The sequence below is a fragment of the Megalobrama amblycephala genome, linkage group LG17 (genome assembly GCF_018812025.1).
Source record: "Megalobrama amblycephala isolate DHTTF-2021 linkage group LG17, ASM1881202v1, whole genome shotgun sequence".
In the NCBI taxonomy this organism is placed as follows: Eukaryota; Metazoa; Chordata; class Actinopteri; order Cypriniformes; family Xenocyprididae; genus Megalobrama; species Megalobrama amblycephala.
The window spans coordinates 33,552,590-33,567,336 of record NC_063060.1 but is presented as its reverse complement, the minus strand read 5'-3'; the positions used below and the strand labels follow the sequence as shown (position 1 = coordinate 33,567,336).

The 14,747-nt window shown below is 36.9% G+C and overlaps 1 long non-coding RNA gene across 1 annotated transcript in view; it reads left to right on the top strand.

Moving 5' to 3' along the window:
- The first annotated feature begins 288 nt into the window (after window positions 1–288).
- LOC125251233 overlaps window positions 289–14,747 on the top strand; it is a 65,087-nt gene continuing 50,628 nt past the window's right edge. Inside the window, exons 1-2 of the long non-coding RNA XR_007180950.1 lie at window positions 289–462; window positions 1,103–1,246. This is a non-coding gene — a long non-coding RNA (uncharacterized LOC125251233). The remainder of the gene's footprint in view (window positions 463–1,102; window positions 1,247–14,747) is intronic.

Sequence of the window (14,747 nt, the reverse complement as noted above, 5' to 3'; positions counted from 1 at the left end):
TCAAGTGCTGCTGCCATTCGAGCAAAACAGACAAACCAAAATACTAAGATATTCTGAACTTACTTTTTCCAACTTACATTGGGCTGATAATGTAATTTGTAAAGGGGGAAAATATATGAAATTAGAAAGTACAAAATAAAGGCATTTTCACAAATGGATTCAGACTTCTGAACCCCACTGCGTATATACTGACAGTATTCCAGAGATTTGATTTGATTTCCCAACAGAAAAAAGTTTGTCTATTGCTACCACAAGGGGACACTGTTGTGCAGGATGATTTGCTCTTTGTTTCATCAACCCCACCCCCTCTAAAGGTAAACGGTTCCTGTCTTTAACGGCAGATCTTACCAGAACTATCCAGCCCTAAAGAGAGCCATATATTTATGGCTGACTAGAAACATGTCTCACATGATGAGTACAGTCATGCATAAGCAAAGCTCTGAGACAGAACAGCAGCTCAGGGTGAGTGATTCACCACACATGGTCAGTTCGAAAGTAGGGAAACTAAGAATGGGAATGTATGTTATTAATGTATTATAATACTAAATGTTTTGTTTTGTTTTTTTATTTTACTTTACATTTTTATTTTTAATAGCATTAGATGCTGATACAGTAGTTAATTAAGTTCTACACTCTAGATCCATTAAGTATAGAAAACATATATTTTGTAACTCAGAGCATGCTTCAAGCCTTTAGACATCTCAAAAAGTGATCTAATGTAAAACCAAACATTTTTTAAGGATTTTCACTGTAAATTACTAGATGACTTGTTCTTTTTCTCTTCCAAAAAAATGTATGTTTAGCTGTGTTTTACTGCATAATTATATTAAATTAGTTAGAGTAGGAGAACTTGCCATTTACTAATAAACAGGTCTTTACCATAGCATTTTTACAGTAATACATTTTTAACAATATACTTGCTGTGGTAGTCAGCGTTATCGGTTTTGCACGGTGTTCAGCTATACACTGATTACATTACTCAGCCTCCGCGGCATTGCCCTCACTGTCGTTTTGCATTTTTATAGAAAAAAAACCCATTTAGTTCAGTTGGTCAACAGACGCTACAATTATAAACTGAAAGTGTCTGCTCTGCTCCATACAGCACGAGCTGCAGAGTCTCAGCAGGAGTCAGATTTCATGCATCACATGACGAGAGTAAGGAGAGATGACTGACAAGACGATGGCAGAGGATTTGGTGCACAACGGATCCTAAGCGTTATTGACAAATATCTTATCTCGGAATACGGTCAGTACCACTGCTTCCTATACACAGAGTTTGTGAACATACATTCATAAGCGATTCCAATACCCCGCATATTGATTACGTCTCCCTGATGCGCCCCACACGGTGTTATTATCGTAATCCCAGTGTTGTTGCAAGTTTATTTACCAGTATGAACATTTCCTCACCGTGAAGTACCTGTGTGCGCCACCCCTGGTGACTTTGAGAACTTTGAGAACCACTGCCCTAAACAAAACAAAACCACAAACTACTTGTAAAGTTCAGCTGTTTTTAGCTGATGTGAGATGGACGGATGGATGGGTGGATTATACAATGTGCACACTGATTACAAAAATTGCTTTTGCACATGTATTATGTTGCATAATGTATTTCATAGCATTGCATTAAGAGCATTGTCAATGGATGGCAAGATAAATTAATGCATAAAGGAGTAAAAACGAGAGGAAGTTTCTCCAAGACAGTGATATATGTTGATTTATTGCGCTGCTGATGTGCGTGTACATTGCAGTTCATCATTTCAGGATGAAAGCGGAATCTCTTCTATCATATCTCTGTTCACACAGCATGAACTTTACTTCTTCTCCGGAGCTATGCTAACTGTTGTGGCAGGAGTGGTGACAGACACAGGTGGTGGTGTGAGTGTGTTAAATGAGTGTGAGGTTGAGTTCCTCTCCTGTGGTGCTGATGGTAGGTTGTTAGCGTGATGACCAGCAAGCAGCCCATTGGGGGGCTTCGGTTCCACGATGTGTCACACACACATTGTCATGGAGACAGCGCCTTTCACAGCCTCCCGCTCCAGCGCAAGATGAGCCAGAGCACGTGTTAGCATGGAAATGCATGAATTGTTGTATTTCCCCAGTCATCTATTAGGTTGAGCACATAAATTGCATTTTTTATAGAATATTTAACATTTTTCTTTAGGTCAGTGCATGTAACCTTTTCCTAATATCCCATCAGCTGCAGCAATTCATGTGCTAGTTTCTCGCTGGCTCTCATCTTATGCTAATAACATTGGCGATGACTGAGGATTTTTATGCAGCGAAATCTCAACGTGGGTGTGCTTTCTTCTCCTCTCAGACGAAGCTGTAGAGGGATCATTGTGAGGATCTGGTAGACATTTCCCAGATGGCAACGCTGCTATGACCTTTCACCCCAGGCTCCTCAGACATGAAGCAGCCATTTGTTGGCGCCATAGTTCGAGGGCATCTCTGAACTTTCCCACCACCGATATCTGAAGTCTGATGAAAGGTTTAACTAACACATTGGCCGCATTGTTTATCAATAAATGCTTTTTCTGCGTCCGCTTATGTTGGAATAAGGGGAACGGTTGTGTGCATGGCGACTTACAAAACGTCTTTATAATATATCAGAGATTTCACAGTACAGTGCGCCTCTTCTCCATTATTTCCTTCTCTCAGTGTCTCGCTTATCGTGCTGTCTAGTCGCATTCATTTCCATGGCAATAAGGCAACGGCAAGGTGACAGGAAGCAGGCATGTTCCATAGAGCCCCTGAGCAGGAAATGTCAAAATCCCTGCCTTGTGAAAGACAGCAGGGGAAGTGCTGGGTGCTGACTATCTGCTACACCAGGCCAGGTGTGACCCCTATATCTGTCAGTGACTACCTTTTTAAAAACTCCCAGCCAACTCTCCATGGGCTCTGATGACACAGCCAACTGTTTCTCTAGGGATGATTAGACATATGCCATCCTGTTTCGTAATGAATGGATTCATGGCATCGCTTTTAAGGTTGTTGTTTTTTTTTTAAGCATGACTCATTTGAATTAAGTCTGTTTCATATGACAAATTTTTGGTGGCGCATTTGGTATAGCAGCTTACAGAGCTGGATATCGCTGATTGATTTGAATATGAAAAAGAAAAGAAAATGTGCTCTGTGAATTCAGTGTGCTTAGAAGAATGGAAAGAGAAATCCGAATGAGTCAGAGAACAGAAGGCACTGGCACTGTAGACAACACAGTGGTATTTAATCATGTAAATTACAATGAAAGTGAGCCAGCATGTATCTGTATGTTTTTGGTCCCATGATGGATTATCCCTTGTGATTCCTGTGTCTGAACAAAAATTCATCTAACCAGGAGTTGTCATTAGTACAGTGGGATTGATAATGACAGTGTAACACTGACTGATGTCTCACAAAGAATGAATCCTCCGTTTTATTTTTAGATCTAGTAAATAATGCTGAAAAAATAATCTACTTGTATAATAATATAGTAATATAATAATATTATAGGTCTATATGGAGGGAGTCTTTGGAGTGTTCATGTGAAGAATGTCATTACTGAAGACAACATGCGCTTTCCATTTCTTATAAAATAACATGATATAATCAACTGAAGACTATATAAATAAAGAAAACATTTGCATAAACGTAAGAAATCTTAATATAAATAGGCAATTACCTTGATGGATGTCATAGCAACTTAATTAATTTAAGTAAATATATTCATTAAACTTAAAACACCATGAATTTAAATAATAAAAAAGCCATGCAAACTGTTGCCTTCATTTTTAAATTCAATGAACAGCTAATTTTTAATTTTATAAATGAATTATGAAATATAATGAATATATCGCATGAAATAATTATAATGGCCATTGAATTGATTTCAGCCAATTTGTGACAATGAGCAAATCAATGCAGCTGTCCTCATTAGTTCCTCTGTTTGCAAAGACCTCCTGAGTTATCATCTAAACATCCTAGCAGGGTAATTGCCTGATAGGTCCATAAATCAAAATATTCCAGAGGAACACGTCGGATAGAACAGTATGGCATTTACTAGGCCTCTAGATGTGGATACTTGCCACGTCAAGTCAGGTCTATTGATGCCAAACGTGTTTGTTTAGAAGACGGATCGTCTCGATTACTGTTGGGGGTCTTTGGAGAGACCCAAAGCTTTGTGGTGCCAGAAGGGAAAGAGACAGTTTAAACCATTCTGATCTCTAGCGGTTCACATGAATGTGTCTGTGCAGTTTCATTGGTTTCCACTGCGGCAAAACATCAGATAAGAGCTCAAAACATGCTCATTTCCTGTTTGAAATCTATTGACCAGACTATGGTCACACTCCAGAGGAAACATTGTAATGATCATACATTTGACTTTTCCCAGTACGTCTCACTTCTCTATGTCTGAACCTTTGCCATTTGCATTCATAAACTTTAACGGTTATTTTTGTGAGTGATGTAGGCAGCTTCTATCTGCTTTTTTCATCAAAACACGATATAAAGTCAGGATATAATTGAGATGAACCACAAATTATCACAGAAAATTGGATTGTAAGAATCTAAAAAAGAATAAATATATGTTAAAAAAAGGTACAATTGAAGGCACTCAGTATTTTCCCTCATTAGAAAAGATTTACACATGAAAAATTAAATAGTGCTTTTAATAAAATAGACTCGCATGTAATGAAACAGTCATCTCAATATAGCTTAAAGGTGCCATCGAACTTTTTTTTTTTTTTTTTACAAGATGTAATATAAGTCTAAGGTGTCCCCTGAATGTGTCTGTGAAGTTGTAGCTCAAAATATCCCATAGATTTTTTTTAATTAATTTTTTTAACTGCCTATTTTGGTGCATAATTAGAAATGCGCCGATTCAGGCTGCGGCCCCTTTAATTGCTCGCGCTCTCTGCCCCCTCCCGAGCTCTCGACTCTATCATTGCATAAACAAAGTTCACACAGCTAATATAACCCTCAAATGGATCTTTACAAAGTGTTCGTCATGCATGCTGCATGCATACATCGGATTATGTGAGTATTGTATTTATTTGGATGTTTACATTTGATTCTGAATGAATTTGAGGCTGTGATCCATGGCTAACGGCTAATGCTACACTGTTGGAGAGATTTATAAAGAATGAAGTTGTGTTTATGAATTATACAGACTGCACGTGTTTAATAATGAAAATAATGATGGCTCTTGTCTCCGTGAATACAGTAAGACACAATGGTAACTTTAACCGTTAGCAACATGCTAACGAAACATTTAGAAAGACAGTTTACAAATATCACTAAAAATATCATGTTATCATGGATCATGTCAGTTATTATTGCTCCATCTGCCATTTTTCGCTATTGTTCTTGCTTGCCTAGTCTGATGATTCAGCTGTGCACAGATCCAGACGTTAATACTGGCTGCCCTTGTCTAATGTCTCGATCATGAGCTGGCATATGCAAATATTGGGGGCGTGCATATTAATGATCCCGACTGTTACGTAACAGTCGGTGTTATTTTGAGATTCGCCTGATCTTCGGAGGTCTTTTAAACAAATGAGATTTATATAAGAAGGAGGAAACAATGGAGTTTGAGACTCACTGTATGTCATTTCCATGTACTGAACTCTTTTTATTTAACTATGCCACGGTAAATTCAATTTTTAATTCTAGGGCACCTTTAATAAAAGCAGTTTTATTCTGAAGAGCGGGTTGTCTCGTGGAGGCGGCCATGTTGAGATCACATGACCAGCCAGATACGCACTTGTTTGATCTCGTTAACCTTCCCGATTGTTAGACCTTTTCACTCGTAGATTAAATTAACCATGGCTGACTGTGACTAGCTTTTTCAGTGGCATCAGTCAGTATAAGTCCAAGACGACTGCCATATTGGTCAGCATAACATAAACAAAGACTTACTGAGCAGCACACCTTTAACTTCTAAAACAGCAACTACACCATTTAAATGTATGAGTTTGTAAAGGACACTAAACTGACAGCAATAGCAATTGCCACAGAAAATTGCCAGCTTTCACTCAGGGATTCAATGAATATATTTTGAATAAATGCAGCTCCAAAACAAAACAAAAAACAAGCTGAAGTTCTGAAAGCCCTGTAATAAATATTTATTACCGTACTGAGGCTTAAGTATGTTTTTGTGACTGTTGACCTATAAAAGTGTGCCGTCTACTAAGCACGTATTCATCCTGCCTTTTCATCCCATTTATTTTGCATCCTCACATTATCTGCAACAGCTACACAAGCAACCACAGGGAATTCTCATTTTTTTCACAGATTTGACACTGCTATTGTCTTAAATAATCAACTAAAGCCAATGCAGCTGGCACTGACAATCAGACATGACCATGAATTTCTGTAGCTTATTATTGCGTGAAAACAAATGTATTACAACAAAAGATCTGTACGACTTGATTAAAGTAGGCACGGATGCTCATGTAGTGTATTCTGTCTCTGACAGAGGTTGAGGTTCCTTTTCGCCACAATACACTGTCTTTAATAGTCTTTAAAAAGGGTGAGCAACGTGGTGAGATGTGGTTTTTCAATTCAAAAGTCTTTGTTTTGGGATTACAGTTATACATATCTATATTTTTAAACAACAAAGAGATACGGTGTTATACATAAACAAAAACAAAACAAACAAGCAAAAAAATCTAATGGGATTAAATGGAGATATTGTAACAGACCCCCTTAACATTGTATTTTTCATCACTCTAGTCATTATGGGATAAATTTGCACTGTGTCACCACACCAAATAAAGTATGCATGCATTTTCATACTGGATGCTATCTTTAATGCTGCCAAAGGCAGTAAAATATTCAGCAAGTTCAGTCTTGTTCACTGTCTATAGAAAGAACTCACTAATTGAACTAGAATAAAGAGTAAAATCATGCTTCGCTAATAATTATTTGAGGAATTAAAAATTAAACAAATATAGCTTTATATAACATTAACAAACTGGGTCAATGCGTTTGATGTTATATTATACATTCTTGTGTGGCATACTTTCAAAGAGTACAGTTCTTGACCAGTTTTATGTAATGATTCAACTGCCTTTCAGATCTCCTACAACACCAAAAGAATATGTAATGTATTAGTCAATTAGCACGATGAACAGCATTCTTTTTCTTTGAGAAACTCACTAAAAAAACAATAGTGTATATGAAGTTTCCAAATTGACAAAATGTGAATAAAATCTGTTCTGCACTATTTTGTTTAACTTTTGTTAAAATACGAACTGCATTGAATGTCGTTTTGTATTGTTTACAACATAAGCAGGTCTCCTGAACACTCCTCCCAACATCCATTGATTATTTAATTGAGCTTTTTAAGTTTTAGGCAAAAACCACTATAACTAAAGCAATGTTTTGTAAGTGCAGCAGTTTTGTATACAATATACTGTATTTCTACACTATGCAGCCATTTGATTGCTTTATATAAGGAACAAATCACAATTTTCAGTCATTATCCACTAAAATCTTAAAGGGTTAGTTCACCCAAAAATTTAATTTCTGTCATTAATTACTCACCCTCATGTTGTCCCAAACCTATAAGACCTTTGTTTGTCTTCAGAATCCGAGGGATCTGAGGGTATCTGATCCACACATAGGCAGCAACAACATTTGCACCTTTTGAGGTCCAGAAAGGTATTAAAGACATTGATAAAATAGTCAACGTGACTACAGTGGTTCAACCTTAATATTATGAAGTGACAAGAATACTTTTTGTGCGCAAAAACAAAACAAAAATAATGACTTTATTCAACGAATTCATCTGTCCCTTGTCATACTGCTACACTATTTTTGTTGCAGAGCTTCAGTGTTTGCAGAGCTTCATCTGAACGGTGGCTCAGTATTGGCCAGATCTGGTCACGTGAGCAGCACGACGCATGCGTGTGATGCTGACGCAGGAGCCAGCCAATACTGAGCACACAAACACTGAAGCTCTGCAATGAATTTGTTGAATAAAGTCATAAATATAGTCATTATAAAGTCATCCATCTGCCATTTTTCACTATTGTCCTTGCTTGCTTACCTAGTCTGATGATTCAGCCGTGCACAGATCCAGACGTTAATACTGGCTGCCCTTGTCTAATGCCTTGAACATGGGCTGGCATATGCAAATATTGGGTCGTACATATTAATGATCCCGACTGTTACGTAACAGTTGGTGTTATGTTGAGATTCACCCGTTCTTCAGAGGTCTTTTAAACAAATGAGATTTACATAAGAATGAGGAAACAATGGAGTTTGAGACTCACTGTATGTCATTTCCATGTACTGAACTCTTGTTATTTAACTATGCCAAGGTAAATTCAATTTTCAGTTCTATGGCACCTTTAATTATTTTGTGGATTGCTATGTTAGTATGAGTGATACAAGTTGTTCCATCTTCATACAGGTGCTGTACAGCAGTCAAATCCAGAATTGTCTGAGGCTAACATCATCAAATACATAAAGAACTATCTCCGATCAGCTCCCGACAGATACGGGGGTATGGGACGCCAGAAGGGCCAGACAGCCATTGATCTTTGTTCTCAATCAGAATAGGTGCATTTTTGTTTTTATTTACATTTGTATTATTGATTTGAAGTTTGCTGAATAAAAGTTCTGTCATGACAATTCTCTGAGTGTTTGGCATGGTAATGGGTATGACAATGTTGATATGTTTGGTCTTGGCGGTATACATCTGCTACACTACTGCTGCTTTTTGCTGCTGCTGCTGCAGAGCAAGTACGGGATTTGCTACTGCCAATACATACACGACACGCTGCTGTGAGCAAGTAAGACATGCTGCTGCTGTACAATATAGCGTACATGAATGACCTATAGCAGATCTATACAGGTGGAGCTGGAGAAGGTGGAGGGTTTCTGAAAGCACATTGCACTGCTAAGGCAAATGCTACTCATGTATTTGAAGACTGAGCATGCAAGCCCATTGGCTACTAATACAGCAGGAACCAATCATATGTGTCCTGTAGATAATGATGTGATTACGAGCAATTGAGTTAAGGACCTATTAGCCTGTGCATTTAGAGTTTCATGACAGAACTTTGTATTTTTCTTTCATTGCATTGTGTCATTATTTTGGTGGTCGAAAGAATATCAGTGTGTGGATGTCAAATGGACATCAAAAAATTAAAGTCAATTTGATGGGGTTTTTTTTTCAACATCAATTGGACATCAGTGTGTGGACGTCAAATGGATGGCAAGTTTTTGACGTCAATTTCATGTTTTTTTTTTCCGACATCAATTGGACATCCGTGTGTGGACGTCAAATTGACGTCAAAAAATTTACGTCAATTGATATTTGTTTGTTTTTTCGACATCAATTGCACATCAAGTGTGTGGACGTCAAATTGACGTCAATTTGATGGGGGGTTTTTTCGACATCAATTGGACATCAGTGTGTGGACGTCAAATTGACGTCAATTTGATGGGGGGTTTTTTCGACATCAATTGGACATCAGTGTGTGGACGTCAAATGGATGTCAAGTTTTTGACGTCAATTTCATGTTTTTTTTTCCGACATCAATTGGACATCAGTGTGTGGACGTCAAATTGACGTCAATTTGATGGGGGGTTTTTTCGACATCAATTGGACATCAGTGTGTGGACATCAAATTGACGTCAAAAAATTGACGTCAATTTGATGGGGTTTTTTTCCGACATCAGTTGGACATCAGTGTGTGGACGTCAAATGGATGTCAAGTTTTTGACATCAATTTCACATTTTTTTTTTTCCGACATCAATTGGACATCCGTGTGTGGACGTCAAATTGACGTCAAAAAATTTACGTCAATTTGATGTTTGTTTGTTTTTTCGACATCAATTGCACATCAAGTGTGTGGACGTCAAAGTGACGTCAATTTGATGGGGGGTTTTTTTTCGACATCAATTGGACATCAGTGTGTGGATGTTAAATGGATGTCAAGTTTTTGACGTCAATTTCACGTATTTTTTTCCGACATCAATTGGACATCAGTGTGTGGACGTCAAATTGACGTCAATTTGATGGGGTTTTTTTTCGACATCAATTGGACATCAGTGTGTGGACGTCAAATTGACGTCAAAAAATTGACGTCAATTTGATGGGGGTTTTTTTCGACATCAGTTGGACATCAGTGTGTGGACGTCAAATGGATGTCAAGTTTTTGACGTCAATTTCACCTTTTTTTTTTTCCGACATCAATTGGACATCAGTGTGTGGACGTCAAATTGACGTAAAAAAATTGACGTCAATTTGATGTTTTTTTTTTCCCGACATCAATTGGACATCAGTGTGTGGATGTCAAATTGACGTAAAAAAATTGACGTCAATTTGATGGGTTTTTTTTTTTTTTCGACATCAATTGGACATCAGTGTGTGGACGTCAAATTGACGTAAAAAAATTGACATCAATTTGATGGTTATTTTTTCAATGTCAATTGGACATTAGTGAATGGATATCAACAATGTCCAACAGCTTTTTGAAAATCTACTTACCCCACCTTTAAAGCAACTTGTACACCTTAACAGTTTTGTATTATTAGAATGGCAGTGGCTAAATGCATTGCAAATTGTATTAGGCAGATGTGTATTTCCGTGTGTTTTTTATTGTGGCGACTTGCTTATTGACTTTATCATGCTGGTGTGGCTTACTTGGAAGTAATAGTGAGGATTACTGATCTAGGTGGTTATCCATGCTTGTTTAGAGAGCTTTAATTATTTTGTGGATTTCCGCAGTAAGTTAGTATGAGTGATGGTGGCTGAAAATCTTGTAATTGCACTGCAATGCTAAGGCAAATGCTATTTGTGCATTTGAAGACTGAGCATGCCAGCTCATTGGCTACTAATACAGCAGGAACCAATCATCTGTGTCCTATAGATAATGATGTGATTACGAGCAGTTGAGTTAAGGACCTATTAGCCTGCCCAATTAGAATTTCATGACAGAACTTTGCATTTTTTCTTTCATTGCATTGCGTCGTTATTTTGGTGGTCAAAAGAATATCAGTGTGTGGATGTCAAATGGATGTCAAATTTTTTATGTCAGTTTGATTTGCATTTTTGACCTGTTTTTTGACATCGACTGGACATCACTGTGTGGACGTCAAATAGATGTCAAGTTTTTGAGGTCAATTTGATGGGGTTTTTTTCAACATCAGTTGGACATCAGTATGTGGGCATCAAATTGACGTCAATTTGATGGTTTTTTTTTCCAACATCAGTTAAAGACTTAATTCTGACAGCAAATTTAAATGATATATCATATACTTTTGTGATTGAGTGTTGTACTATTTCTGCTCTAAATCCTTTGCTTGTTTGAAACTTCACTGAAAACCATACTCATTAAACCATGCAGTGGTTTTAACATTTTGCTCCTTTAAAGTGCCACTTTGGTTTATTAGATATGTCTGGAAGCTTCTGATAGATTGTTTTATTTGTGTACATAGACAGGAAAAGTTCCTTTCTTCAAGGGCAGACTGTGTGAGGTTGGAGTACACATGAGAAGGGAATGTAGTTGCCCTGATCTCATCAGTAAGATGCCCATGATGACCACATCAGAGCAAAGCCTTCATGAGAGATGTTCCTCTCTTCTGATCAAAGATGTGAGGGGAAGTTTAGTAAAGCATACTTCACCCAACACGAACAGACCTTAGTGACCCTTTAAGAAAGGCAGCATTGGATCCATCATGATAGGTTTACATCCAGTGACTTTGGAGTAGATTATTTAGGTAATGGAAGGAAATTGTTGACTATTTCAAGCCAAGAGAAGTTTATTATTGTACGAGTCACAGTTTATATTACAATGTCTGTGACACTAAGCGTACCAAAAAAAAAAAAAAAGTAAAAAAAAAAAAAAGTAGAAGCTAAAACAAAAAACAGATGCTAAAATGTAGTTAAAAAATGAATGAAATTTTGTACAGGATTGGTTACTGAGACTGTAAATGTCTAATTGTTTCTCAATGTCTTCTAGTACTAAACTAGAGCCTCAACACTCTGGCATTCTCTCAACCTTTGACATTTATGAAGTAAAGCAAGCAATTAAATTCTCTTTTCTTTTGGTTTCGTCTATCATGAAAATTTAATCGCATGGAGTGGGTAAGGAAAGCATTTTAATTAAATCTTCTTTTATGTAAGGATGTCTTGGTTCAATCAAGACAACATTCCTCAGCTAATACAATACTAATATAAAAAACCCATTCAATTATACTTTGTGCATCACTGCCAGTTTTCCAGTTTGTTGTTTAAAAATCAATAGTAATTTTCAGCTGATGATAAACAATCTCATTGCAGAAGGCCGTATTTTGATACCGTTTCAAATTAAATTTAAATTCAAAATGATTAATGATTACTGTTGTTCACTTCAGAACAAAAAGGAATCGGCTATTTTTTTTTACAAGGCATTGAAACGTTTAAAACTAAACCAATTTAAGGTCTTTCAAGAAGGACCTACACCTTTTTTTCCCCCCATACCACTGCATGTTAATGGAGGGATGTACGTTGCTATCATCAAGTCAATTAATGATTGTAAGGCCGATTATGAATGTAATTTGATTCTTACGACTGATCATGCCCAAACGTGCCGAGTCAGAGCCAGTTGCATTCAGTCGGTGATTATAGTCAGTGAGTCAGTCAGTCTTAGAATGTTTTAGCTAGTTATTAAGTGTGTCCCCGGGGTTAAGCGCAGTGTGAAAAGCCCTATTTTTTTTACTATTATCAATGTTGAAAACAGTTGTGGTGCTTAAAATATCCTTGGAAACTGATACAGTTTTTTTCAGGATAGTTTGACGAAAGTCTTTTGTAGCATAAAAGTCTTTGTCACTTTTGATCAATTTTTGAATAAAATCTTTGTTGAATAAAAGTATCCTATTGACCCCAAACGTTTGAACAGTGATTCGGAGCGCCAAAGTCACGTGATTTCAGCAGTTTGACACGCGATCCGAATCACTGAATCGAAACAAAAGATTCAAAGCAGTGTTTTGAAATCAGCCATCACTAGATATTGTTGAAAAGTCACATTTTTTTGGCACACAAAAAGTGTTCTCATCGCTGTGTAATATCGCTAATAAAAAAAAAATTTAATATCGCTAATATTAAGGTAGAACCACTGTACTCACATTAACTTTAAATATGTTTTGAGTACCTTTCTGGATCTTGAGAAGTTTGGTGGCATTGCTGTCTATGCAAGCCTCACTGAGCCATCGGATTTTATCAAAAATATCTTCATTTGTGTTCTGAAGATGAACGAAGGTGTAGAACGACATGAGGGTGAGTAATAAATGACATTATTTTCATTTTTGGGTGAACTAACCCTTATTCTAACTAACTTATTCAAGTGAAATGTGAATAAAGATTACCAAGGATTTTGTTTACTAGGGGTTTAGAATGACCCAGGGCTAACTATTTCAAGTGTGAAAAGCCCTATTTCGTTCCAAACCTGTGTAACTTTCCTTTTTGATTCATTCTGTTCATTCTGCAATTACAATGAATGGGAAGTGTATTTTCATTTTTGGGTGAAATAACACTTATTTTAACTAACTTAATTCACGTGAAACGTGAATAAAGATTACCCAGGATTTTGTTTACCAGGGGTTTAGAATGACCCAGGGTTAACTATTTCAAGTGTGAAAAGCCCTATTTCGTTCCAAACCTGTGTAACTTTCCTTTTTGATTCATTCTGTTCATTCTGCAATTACAGTGAATGGGAAGTGTAGTTTTAAAGTTTCAAAAAAAGTGCACAGTAAAAGTAGCCTATATGAATGAATATGAATATTGACACCCTCATGAGGGAATTTGTAAACACATCTTTTTTGAGTTTATTTTAATGAATCACTTAATCCTGTTCAAAAAAATCTGTCTAAATGATTCATTCCTAAATTGGTCTGATCCATTCAACTCACTCAAAGATCCACCCACAGCGGTTCTCAAGTTAAGTGCTAAACTATCAATGAATAATGACCTAAATTTTAGGATTATTTTTATAAATTTCAGTCTTAAACCATTTTATGGTGATTTTTGATTCCTTTTTGACACTTGAAGTCTTCAGTTCATATTCATTTTAATTGCATATACAGTACATTATTCATTCAGGATTTGTATTTTTGTCCATGAATAACACGAGGGTGAGTAAAAATTGACAGAATTTTCATTTTTGGGTGATCTTGTCCTTTAACATTGGCTGCATTTTTTTTTTTTTTTTTTTTTTGCTTCCAGGTCAGATTAGGGTAAACACTTGTGCACACCAGCACATTGGTGCCAAAAACACAGCCTGGCTCATCTCATTTTCCAGAGAGATGGTTTGGCAGAGCTGATGCCACTTTTAATCCTTCTTTGAGTACATTCTTCTGACTGCTAACTTCCCACCCCAGATCAAGTGCTGCACAACTGATAACGTAGAGCCTGAGGTGACTGTTTGCGTGATTCTCCTGTTGCTCTCATGGTTGTTTCATTTTGAAGGCTTGCCAGAACTGGCTGTCTACATTTTGTCAAGGTTTGCATAGCATATCTGTCCTGAATTTGAGTATGTGATTAAACACTTGTGGTAGATGCCATACAAATGCATATTCTCAAACTAGTCTGTAGTTACCAAGGTAACCAGAATGGATTGGCCCTGATGGCGTTAAAAAAAAAAAAAAAAAAAAAACTTAAATCTTTGTTATTCTTCACTGTTGAAACTGAGCTTTGGCTCCCTCGGGGACCTGAAGGGACGACAGAAAAATTATAAGCAGTGGTGTACTTTGGTTCACCCGTTTTTGCTGCACCATC